Genomic DNA, 10,439 nt, shown 5'->3' with positions numbered 1-10,439 from the left:
TGGAGTATCAACTTAGACTATGAGCTCAATTAAAGGGGTGCTCTTCCCCTCCTAGGGATAGGATCTAGGATAGACTCTCATATGGAGTGTAAACAACAAATAGACTAGAAGGGCCGAATGGCCTGTGTTTGAGCTGTACTTTCCATGAATTTATGAATCTAGATCTTTCACTTGACCTTAGGTAAAATACCGAGGGAAAGAAAACACATGTCCCAGTACTACTTCCCATACGGAAATAAAAGTAGGTCAGTGCAAGCTCAGTGATGATCTCCACTTGGCAATTAAACCCAATAAGCTTCTCCAATTTAATTTGAAATTTCTCTTTAATTGCATTGAATTTCACCCACTCCTGATAAGTTTCATTTTGATTTTATTGTTTGGGTTAATCCTCCACAGATTATAGGTAGTTTATGCCTGACACACAGTAACCCTTTATCTCCCATCTCATCTAAACACCAGTTACTTTTGTCTCTTCAAGTTTCATAGTGAATGTTTTACTCTTATCTTACAGCAGCTTTGGTGAATCATTGCAGCCTTTTGTCACCACTTTGACATAATGGTATTTACTGTTAGCACTGTTTAAAATTCTTGTAGAAAACATTTGAGGCCTGAAATTTCAGTTAGAATTTTCTTTTCTATTGAAATTTAAAATCAAGCAAACTGGAAAATTCTTAAATTCATTTTCAATTTAGAAGCCATTTTTCCTGCAGTTCTTAAAAAGAATTGGCTTCTGGATTTCACAAACTTAAAACTTAAGGTAAAAAGTGGTATTTTAGGCTAAGGCTCAATGTAATTTCGGCTCTCAGATAGTCATTATCACACAGAAAATTCCGCCGCTGTCAAATCAGCAATCCTGCTGATGCCATCCTTTAGATGAGATATTAAATCAAGGTCATTTTGAAGACATTTTCTACAATGAAGCCTGATAAATGCAGACCTCTTGGGATTGAAGCATGCCCATAACACTGAAATGACCACAGCATCAAAGAGAGTGGTAAAGGACAGAATTGGCCATTTAAAATGGCTCTTCCTCAATTCCTGTGCAAATTGCCGGATTCAAGTGAGATTATGCCCTTCCATGCAAATGAATACCTTCTCCTCCAACTTTAAAAGATGTTACACTTGCCTCATTGTTTCTTTCTTCACTTACTGAAGAGTGACGAGAAAGCTGAGATTCTGCTGCTGCTGTCTGTGGTGAGGTTGGCTGGAGTTGTGTACAAGACAAAAAGAGAAATGTCACAGGGTGAGAATAGGAGGGAGATGTGATGAGGTGAACCACAGGGAGGTCAGGAACATCCTTTCCTTTCTTTGTGAGATGGCCATTTACTTGTATCTCGTGGTGCAGTCTCTATGTGTAGGAAGGCCAAGATAGAATTTTGGCTGCTTTGCCAAACACCTCTGGCTCACTGTATACAGTATAACATAACATAACATGTAGGAGCAGGAGTAGGCCATTCGGCACTTCAAGCCTGCCCCGCCATTCAATCATGGCTGATCTTCTAATCTAACTCCAGCTAATAACCTGACCCTGCCTTATCCCCATATCCCTTAATCCCTTTCGCAATAAGAAATCTATCTATCTCAGTCTTGAATATGTTCAAGGACTGAGCGTCAACAGCCCTTTGGGGTAGTGAGTTCCATACATTCGCCATCCTTTGAGTGAAGAAGTTCTTTCTCGACTCAGTGCGAAAGGGCTGGCCTCTGATTTTAAGGTTGTGACCCCTGGTTTTAGTTTCTCCAACCAGGGAAAGAATCAACAACAACAACAACAAGATTGCATTTATAGAGCGCCTTTCACGTCGGGAGGACGTCCCAAAGCGCTGGTCAGTTGGGTCGGGACCCGAGCAGGGGGGAAATGGTCAGGGGGAGGGAAGGGAGGGAGCGAGGAGGGGGAGAGAGTCGAGAGGAGAGCTGAAGGCACAGTTGAAGAGTTCCCACTATCTACTGTATTATGCCCTTTGATGATCTTACAGGTTTCTATAAGATCCCCTCTAATTCTTCTATATTCTAGAGAATATAGGCCTAAATTGGTCAGCTTATCCTCGTAACTCAACCCCTTCATCCCTGGTACTAACCTAGTAAATCTACGCTGCACCCCCTCCAAGGCAAGTACATCCTTCCTTAAATGAGGAGACCAAAACTGCACACAGTATTCCAGGTGTGGTCTCACCAGGGCCCTATACAGTTGCAGCAAGACTTCCCTACTCTTATACTCTAATCCTTTCATAATGAATGCTAACATACCATTCGCCTTCCTAATTGCTGCTGCACCTGCGACTAACTTTCTGTGATTGGTGTACAAGTCCCTCTGGACACTAACACATTCCAATCTCTCCCCTTCTAAAAAATAACCGCTCTACTGTTTTTGCTACCTAGGTGGATGACTTTGCACTTCCCTACATTATACTTCATCTGCCACCTACCTGCCCAATCACCTAACCTATCTATGTCTCGCTGCATTTTTTTAATGTCGTCCTCTGTGTTGACACTTCCTAGTTTTGTGTCATCCACAAATTTAGATATATTAACTTCGATGTCCTCATCTGGATCGTTGATGTAGATGGTAAATAGCTGAGGCCCAAGTACAGATCCTTGTGGCACTCCACTAGTCACATCCCGCCAATCTGAAAAGGACCCGTTTATCCCTACTCTTTGTTTCCTACCCATTAACCATTCCCCAATCCACGTTAATATGTTCCCCCCAATTCCATGGGCCCTTATCTTTTGGACTAACCTTTCATGCGGCACCTTATCGAATGCCTTCTGGAAGTCCAAATAGACCACATCCACTGATTCACCCTTATCTAGTTTACTGGAAATATCCTCAAAAAACTCTATGAGATTTGTCAAACATGACTTCCCTTTTGTAAAGCCATGTTGACTTGGCCTAATTATATTGTGCTCCCCTAAATACCGCACTACCACATCCTTAATCCATGATTCTAAAATTTTTCCTATCACTGATGTGAGACCAACTGGCCTATAGTTCCCCATCTTTTCCTTTCCACCTTTCTTAAATAGTGGTGTGACATTTGCGATCTTCCAATCTATGGGGACTGTTCCAGAATCCAAGGAATTTTGGAAGATCAGACATAAGGCCTCCAATATCTCATAAGCTACCTCTTTTAATACCCTGGTATACAAGTGATCCGGACCAGGGGATTTGTCACTTTTTAGTGCTAACAGTTTCCCTAGCACCAATTTTCTACTGATGAAAATTTCCCTAAGTTGCTCCCTGTCCTTATCCCTTTGGTGCATCTCTATTGTATATTCTCCTGACCTCCCTGTAGTACCCCTCTACCACTCTCCCTCCCATTCTCACTCTGCGACCTTTCTACCTTTGTCCTTCTACACTCCTCCATACAATCTCAAAACAATCATCAGAAGCACAATCTCAGCTTCCTCTTCATTCTTCAATCTGATGAGACAAGACTGCGGGTTCAAGCCCACATTGCCATTTTGAACTCACAGTCATAGCTGACACTCCAATACAGTGCTCCATTGTCAGAGATGCCATCCTTTAGATGAGACATTAAACTAAGGTCATGCCTATTTGTTTTGATAGATGTTAAATGAATGTTTGGCACTATTCAAAAATAGAAGAGAATTTCTCCTGTTGTCCTGGCCAACAATCCCCCAGATAAAACTAATCATTCAATTCCTGGCTGTTTGTGGGACATCACTGCACAAATTGGCTTCCGCCTTTGCCTACAACTAAGCAGTCATCAAATTTTACAGGAAATCCCATGACGTGTTTTATCAAGGCACAATAACAAATGCAAGGATTATTATTATTAACATTTTTCATTTATTATTCTTTTTTGGGTGATTTTTCTTATTACATTGACATGTCCAGGACAGCAACTCTGACGTTCAACTACATTTGTTTGAAAACAAATATCCTCTCTTTGCTGCCATTTCTAATCTTTGTGCTATTACTTGTGATGTGCTTAGTTCAATAGCTCGATTGAGCATATAATGATTAAAAGGTAAATAATCTCACAGAGGGGTTCTGGTGACATCATGAGTTGTGAGCGCAAATCTCAAGTAAATTATAAGCATCGTCTGAATCAAAAATGAGCTTTGCAATCTTCTCTGATATCTGTGATTTATAATATTTACTCTTTCATCTTATGTGGGATTTTTATTTTGTTTGTGTGCCAGCAGCCATTGTCAGTGTCCTTCGTGCGTAATAACATTCCCATAAGAGGTTAAACGATCATGACGCCATCTCTGTAGGTTTATTGAGAAATGACCTGCAGCTGCCTACTAGGAAATTATATGTTGAGTATTTATTGAAAGCAGTCAGTGATCTCCCAAAGTAGCTAATGGCTACCATCAGGTAAGTGGAACACATTCACTTTGATGCCTGCTTTTACTGTGCTGATGAAATGATCAAAATGAAGCAGTGCGAGTAACTAGACACTGGAGGACTGTTTTGTACATAAGATCTTTGAGACCCGGAGTTTTTCGTTAAAGGTCGCCTGATATATTTTCTCTTGCTTAAAGTTTGAACATATTTTTTTAATAAATGGATGCTGAATGTCCTAAGGCACTACACTAACCCTGTTGTGCATTATTCTTGATTTTAATAAGTCATAACTGCGGTTATAATTGTTTACTTCCAGCTAACCGAAGAGAGCCTCTTGTCAGTGGGGGTGCCCGTTATTATGAACTCCTACATTACGTTCCTGCCAACAATATTTGACTGCTGAATGAATATGTTCCCCCTACATATTCTCATTGTTCTGTAGCAGGCTAAAAAAGGGCTTAATGCAGTTCCTGACCCCCACTCTTATCCACTAACTGACATATTGTCTTATATAGAGATATGGTTGACTGGTATGTGAGTAAGCAATTACTCTTTGAGTCACATTTCCTACCCAGTGTAGGAATTACTGAATTTATTGAATTTGTTTTATTTGATGAAGATTTTGTTCAGTTCCTGGTCAATGCATCTTGTTGATTTTCAAGTTTAGTGGCAGGGAGATTCAATCTTTTTCTTCCTGTATATTTTGACTCCATACATAAGGTTTAATTAGACTGTCTTGATTTTCAATTTCTGATGTTTTCTGAATTTCTTTTTTTTATATTTCTTACTCTCTGGTTTCTTTTCTTTTGTTTCTTTATGATTTTCACTTTGTGTTCCTTCTTCTTTAAAACATCTCAATACCTTCCCTTCATTCTCTTCATTTCCTTTTGCCACTAAAGAGGTTTCCTTTTTTACCTTTTACTTTACTACTGTACTACAAATTGCATTTATATAGCACCCTCCAAACAAATAGTGTCTTGGAGCACTTTTCTGTCATGATTTCCAGTTCCCTTATGTATTTCAGTAGCGAGGGAGAATTCAACCAGAGTTATTTCTCTTGGTGACTATCCAGATGGAAGGTTTCCACTTTTGGGAAGTGCAATGTCTGGATGTACGGTGTGACTCAGATGTGACTGAGCTGTTGTGTCCAAAGCTACTACTCTGTTGATACTCACTGTTTAGATTTTTTGACAGTATCTTTGGTCAATGGCTTTAAACCACTTATTTTCCTGCTAAGTAACCACCAAAATATTTGTCAAGTGCTTTGAGATGCTCTGTTACACATTACATAACTACAAGTTATTGTAACCTCATGCATCACGAGTAGCCACTTGAGGGAGGAACCAGAATGCTGCTACCACAAGGAGAACCACACCTCAGTAAGAGTCAGTCCTATCAAACAAAATATTTTTTGAAATAAAAATGTAATATTGATATATTTTAAGTTTATTTGAATTTAAACAAGCCACAATTTGCCGGTGCCTAATAATAATCCCTTCAAAAACAAAAACAATAATAAATTGGTCCTTTTCAATCCACGACTGTCTGTGGGACACTGCTGTGCACGATTGGCTGCCGCGTTCGCCCACAAATATACCGTCAATTCACTTTACAGTATATTCTGTGAAGCGCTTTGGGACGTCTAGAAGACGTGAAAAGCGCTGTATCAAATGCAAGGATTATTATTATTATTATTTATTAAAAACCAGGAAAAAGTTATTCAGATTTCTGCCTAAAACATCCTTTGTGTAATTACCAGTAATGAATATTGGATTCACTGTGTAGTTACCAATAATCAATAATGTACATACTGTGTGTAACTACAGTGATAAGTATTGTACATGCTATGTGTAGTTACTAGTAATAAAAAAAATCGTTGCAATTGGGTATAGTGCCTTTCCTGTTCGAAGAACATCCCCCTAAAGCACTTCAAGTGGAACGACTGTGTATTTGTAGGGAACATGACATCCCTAGTGAGCACAAAATTGTCCCACATACAACCATGAAGTGAATAACCAATTTTATTTGGGGTATTATTAGCCAGCACACCTGGAGAAACTGCCTTCTCTTTTTGAATACGCCATGGGATCACCAACATTCACCTGAACAGGGAAGTGGGACCTCAGTTTAACATCTCACCCAAAGGACGTCATCTCTAACAATACAACACACTCCCAGCACTGCATTGGAATGTCATCCTATGTTGAAGTCGAGCCTTAGGGCTTGAACCTGCAACCTGACTCACAGGCAAGAGCGCTACCACTGAGCCAGACCAACATGAGTGGTAATGGATATTGTACATACTTGTGTGTGTAGTTACCAGTAATTATTTATTAGAGATTCCCAAATGTCTCATTCCTTTTTTTAAAGGTAGAACATCTATATAACATTTCATATAAAAATTTCAAACACAGCCTTGATCTACTTTCTGTGTAAATTGTTATTTGGGGTAGTGATCCTAAACACCTACCTAATTCAACTGTCGACATATAAGCGGCTTGATGTATTTGTCGATATGACTGTTAAATGCCAAATAATGAATCTGTAAAGGAAACTGCGAATGGCATATCAAAGAAGAAAGTAGGTGATAAAACATCTATAAAACTGGTATATATGTCAGCAGTCACGTAGTCACTGTTTGTTCCCTTCTCTCACAAAATCTGCCCCGAGCTGCTTTTAAATCGATTTTACTTTCAACTGAACGTCACAAATTGTTACTTTAAAGAGTTTTTTTACACAGCGCTGTAGTAGGTAGTTTCTAACTGAAAAGCACAGACAGAACATCAATGGCATATTTACTTATTCATAGATAGACAGTGAACCATGATGATTTTTTACCCTAATGTTTCACAGAAGAGAAATAGGTAATTTGTTCATGTCAGTGTATCTCAAAGTTACATTCATAGATTAATTTTGTCATTAATCTGACCAATTGGCTGTTATTCTGAGCAGTGGTTTCCAGTGTTTTATCATACACTTCTGAAGTCGATGTGCTCATGCTAGTTTTGATTTCTTCTACTGGCTAAAAACTCTGAGCTGGTCCTGGCCACACTGGGTTTGAAAGCTATTTATTTTGGATGGGTCTTTTATTGATAAATAATCACAGCTGCATGTGGTATCCCACAGTGCAAGGGGAACAATGCTGTATTTCTGAAAAAAAATGGTAATCTGGCACGACTGACACCAACTGTAACCACTAAGGCTAACAATATTTGGCAGGCAGTCTAGCCACAGAGTTGCTCTTCACTTTGCTCGTTGCCTTTTGTTCAAGTTATACAGTACCTAGCAAAGAGGCCAGGTCACAATATAATAAATCTGAACGTTTTTGAGATGATTCTCAACCCCAGAAAGAGCTCTGCCCCAATCACACCGGAACCAAACATGTTACCAAACATGTTACCAAACACACTGAAACCCACGCCCAGACTAATCGGGGAGATCTTGTCTGGTGAGCTGGTATTTGCATTGTTTTAAAATTTAAGCTGCTATAGAATTTTAGAAAATTCTTAAATTCAGTCTGAATTTCAAAGCTACTGATCTGCTATTCTTTTTAAGTGTGGTCTAATTCACTTTTTAAGTGTGGCATTTCGTAACAAGGAATCCCATTAAAATTCCTGTGGGCGTGCCTGTCCTCTTGTCTCAGTTGGCACAGGCCTTCTGTGGGTCCCTCAGCCCCTCCATGCTACCATCGGTGGCTGTGCCATCAGCCTCTCTATCAGCCCCCAACCTCTGGAACTCCCTATCTCAGCCCCTCTTTTTCTATCCTTAAGTCCCGCCACTGAACAGTGTTCCGGGATGCCATCCTGCATGAAGGGCACTATATAATTGCAAGTCATTGTTGTTGACCAGCAGTACCTTTGTTTCAGGAATTGAATTGTTTTGGAGAAGTTAGGTGATGTACTTTGGCATTTACTTCATGGCTGTTTGTGGGGCATTGCTGTGGCGCATTGGCTGATGTGTTCACCTACAAAATACATAGCCACTACAGTTTACAGTAGATCCTGTGAGGCACTGTGAGACCTCCTCAATGAGACTCCTCAAAGGAACGATACCACATGCAATTATTGTTGATTGCATTTGGAATAGTGACTTTCACATCATGAGGAGGTCATTTTAATTTTGATTACCTGAGAAAGACCCATGTGATTTTGATTCAGGAATCCCATAAAATACTGGAAATTAAACTTTTCTGCAAAGTGGGTAAATCCATGGAAATTGAGTGATGGCAGGATCCATTCTATTATATATTCCATAGTCAAATAGCATTAACTGTCTATGATCATACATATAGGATAATCGCTTGGGCAACAAGGGGAGTTGGTGCTGTGGAACTGTGATAATAATAATAATAATAACAATCCTTGCATTTGATAAATCACTTTATCATGTTGTTAAGATGTATCCAAGAGCTTCACAGAATACACTGTAAAGTGGTGTAGTTTGTGGGCAGAAATGGCAGCCAATGTCCCACAAACAACCATGGAGTGAGTGACCAATTTTATTTGGAGAATTGTTGGCCAGAAGACCATGAGAAACTCCCTGTTCTTTTTGAATAATGCCATGGGATCTTTAACAGTCAGACTTGTACCCAATAAGAATAAATTCCTACATCAGAGGAGACGAGGTGAAAATTAGCAAGAAAGCAATTGAAATAGAGCAGAAATTATGACAATTTGATTATACACTAAATGTGCCATGGTGAAGGGGGAGGTGAGAGACTGCTTATACATTATAACAATCATTCATAAGACCTTGATTCTCAGAGGAGGGTGGAGGCAAGTTAGAAAAAATCACATCAGATTTATGACAGAACCCTAAGGAGATATTATTTCCTATGAGGATTTACAATGAGAATGCTCATTTTGTTCATATTAAAACACATCTTGTATATGAATAGTACCAAGATCTTGTATAATTAGTTTAATTAGAGACCGAGAGACTGCAACGTGTGGGTGGTAGTTGGAAGGCTAAAGAGAGATGAAACAAAATTATGTTTATCTAATTATTTATAACTCTTTGATATAATTTTAAAACGGTCCTGATAGCAAGACTCTTGGTGCTGTGGAACAGTAATAATAATCATTGCATTTGATATAGTGCCTTGTCATGTCATCAGATTTATTCTAATTTATCGTTTTGTTAATGCCCAACCCTGAAATAGGAGGATTACCAAGTGGGGTCCAAGTAGATTAGACATAAACAATCTTTTTTAAAAATTCAGTACACTACAGGACCACCCCCCACCCATTAACACTTTATACATTTCCTTTGCGTTATTAATATTCTGAATTAAAATTCCTTATATGACCTCCCCTTGCAAAGGGGGTGTAGTGACTACTTTATAGTCCATTTCATTCATTCACACTAGAAGCTCTATTTTGGTGGGCAATGTTTAAGGGTTTTGATTTGATGTGTTTAGAATAAGATGTATTACAGATACCCGGACACTGTGATATGTAAAAGTGCTGTGGGAATATTAATTATTGCTACTTTTCAAATCCCAAATCATTTTGAGCAGCTGGCTGGCTGCATTTGCCGAGGTGTGGGAGAAACCCTTTCGCAAAACATTGAAAGTTGAATGAGATATCATAAAGATATATAAGTCTCTTGTGGTAGTTTAGTTGGATCAAATTTGTAGTCGGTCTGCTGACAGAGAGCTTCCCCAGCCCCAAAAGTATTGTACAAAGATCCCTTTGAGTTCTGCTCACCTCATCCCTTACACACAAGCTCTCTCTCTCTCATTCACTCCTGTCTTGATCAAGTCTGAGCAGAGACTCAGGCTCCTGTCCAGCCTCACTCACGTAAGCCATGGCTGGGACTCACAGAGCAGATGTGATTGATTGATTGATTAATAGGTGGGTAAAATGGAGCCCTGTAGCTCAGTGGTTAGAGCACTCGCTTTGCAAGTGAGAGACCTGGTTCAATTCCAGGCAGAGGGCGAAACCTTGGGCAAGTTTCCTTACTCCACACAGAGCCTAATAATAATCCCTCCAAAACCAAAAACAATAATAAATTGAGCATTTTCAATCTACGACTGTTTGTGGGACATTGCTGTGCGCAATTGGCTGCCGCGTTCGCCCACAAATATACAGTCAATTCACTTTACAGTGTGTTCTGTGAAGCGCTT

Source organism: Callorhinchus milii, unplaced genomic scaffold, assembly GCF_018977255.1.
Source record: "Callorhinchus milii isolate IMCB2004 unplaced genomic scaffold, IMCB_Cmil_1.0 Scaffold2, whole genome shotgun sequence".
NCBI lineage: Eukaryota > Metazoa > Chordata > Chondrichthyes > Chimaeriformes > Callorhinchidae > Callorhinchus > Callorhinchus milii.
Note: the sequence above shows the minus strand (reverse complement) of the source record.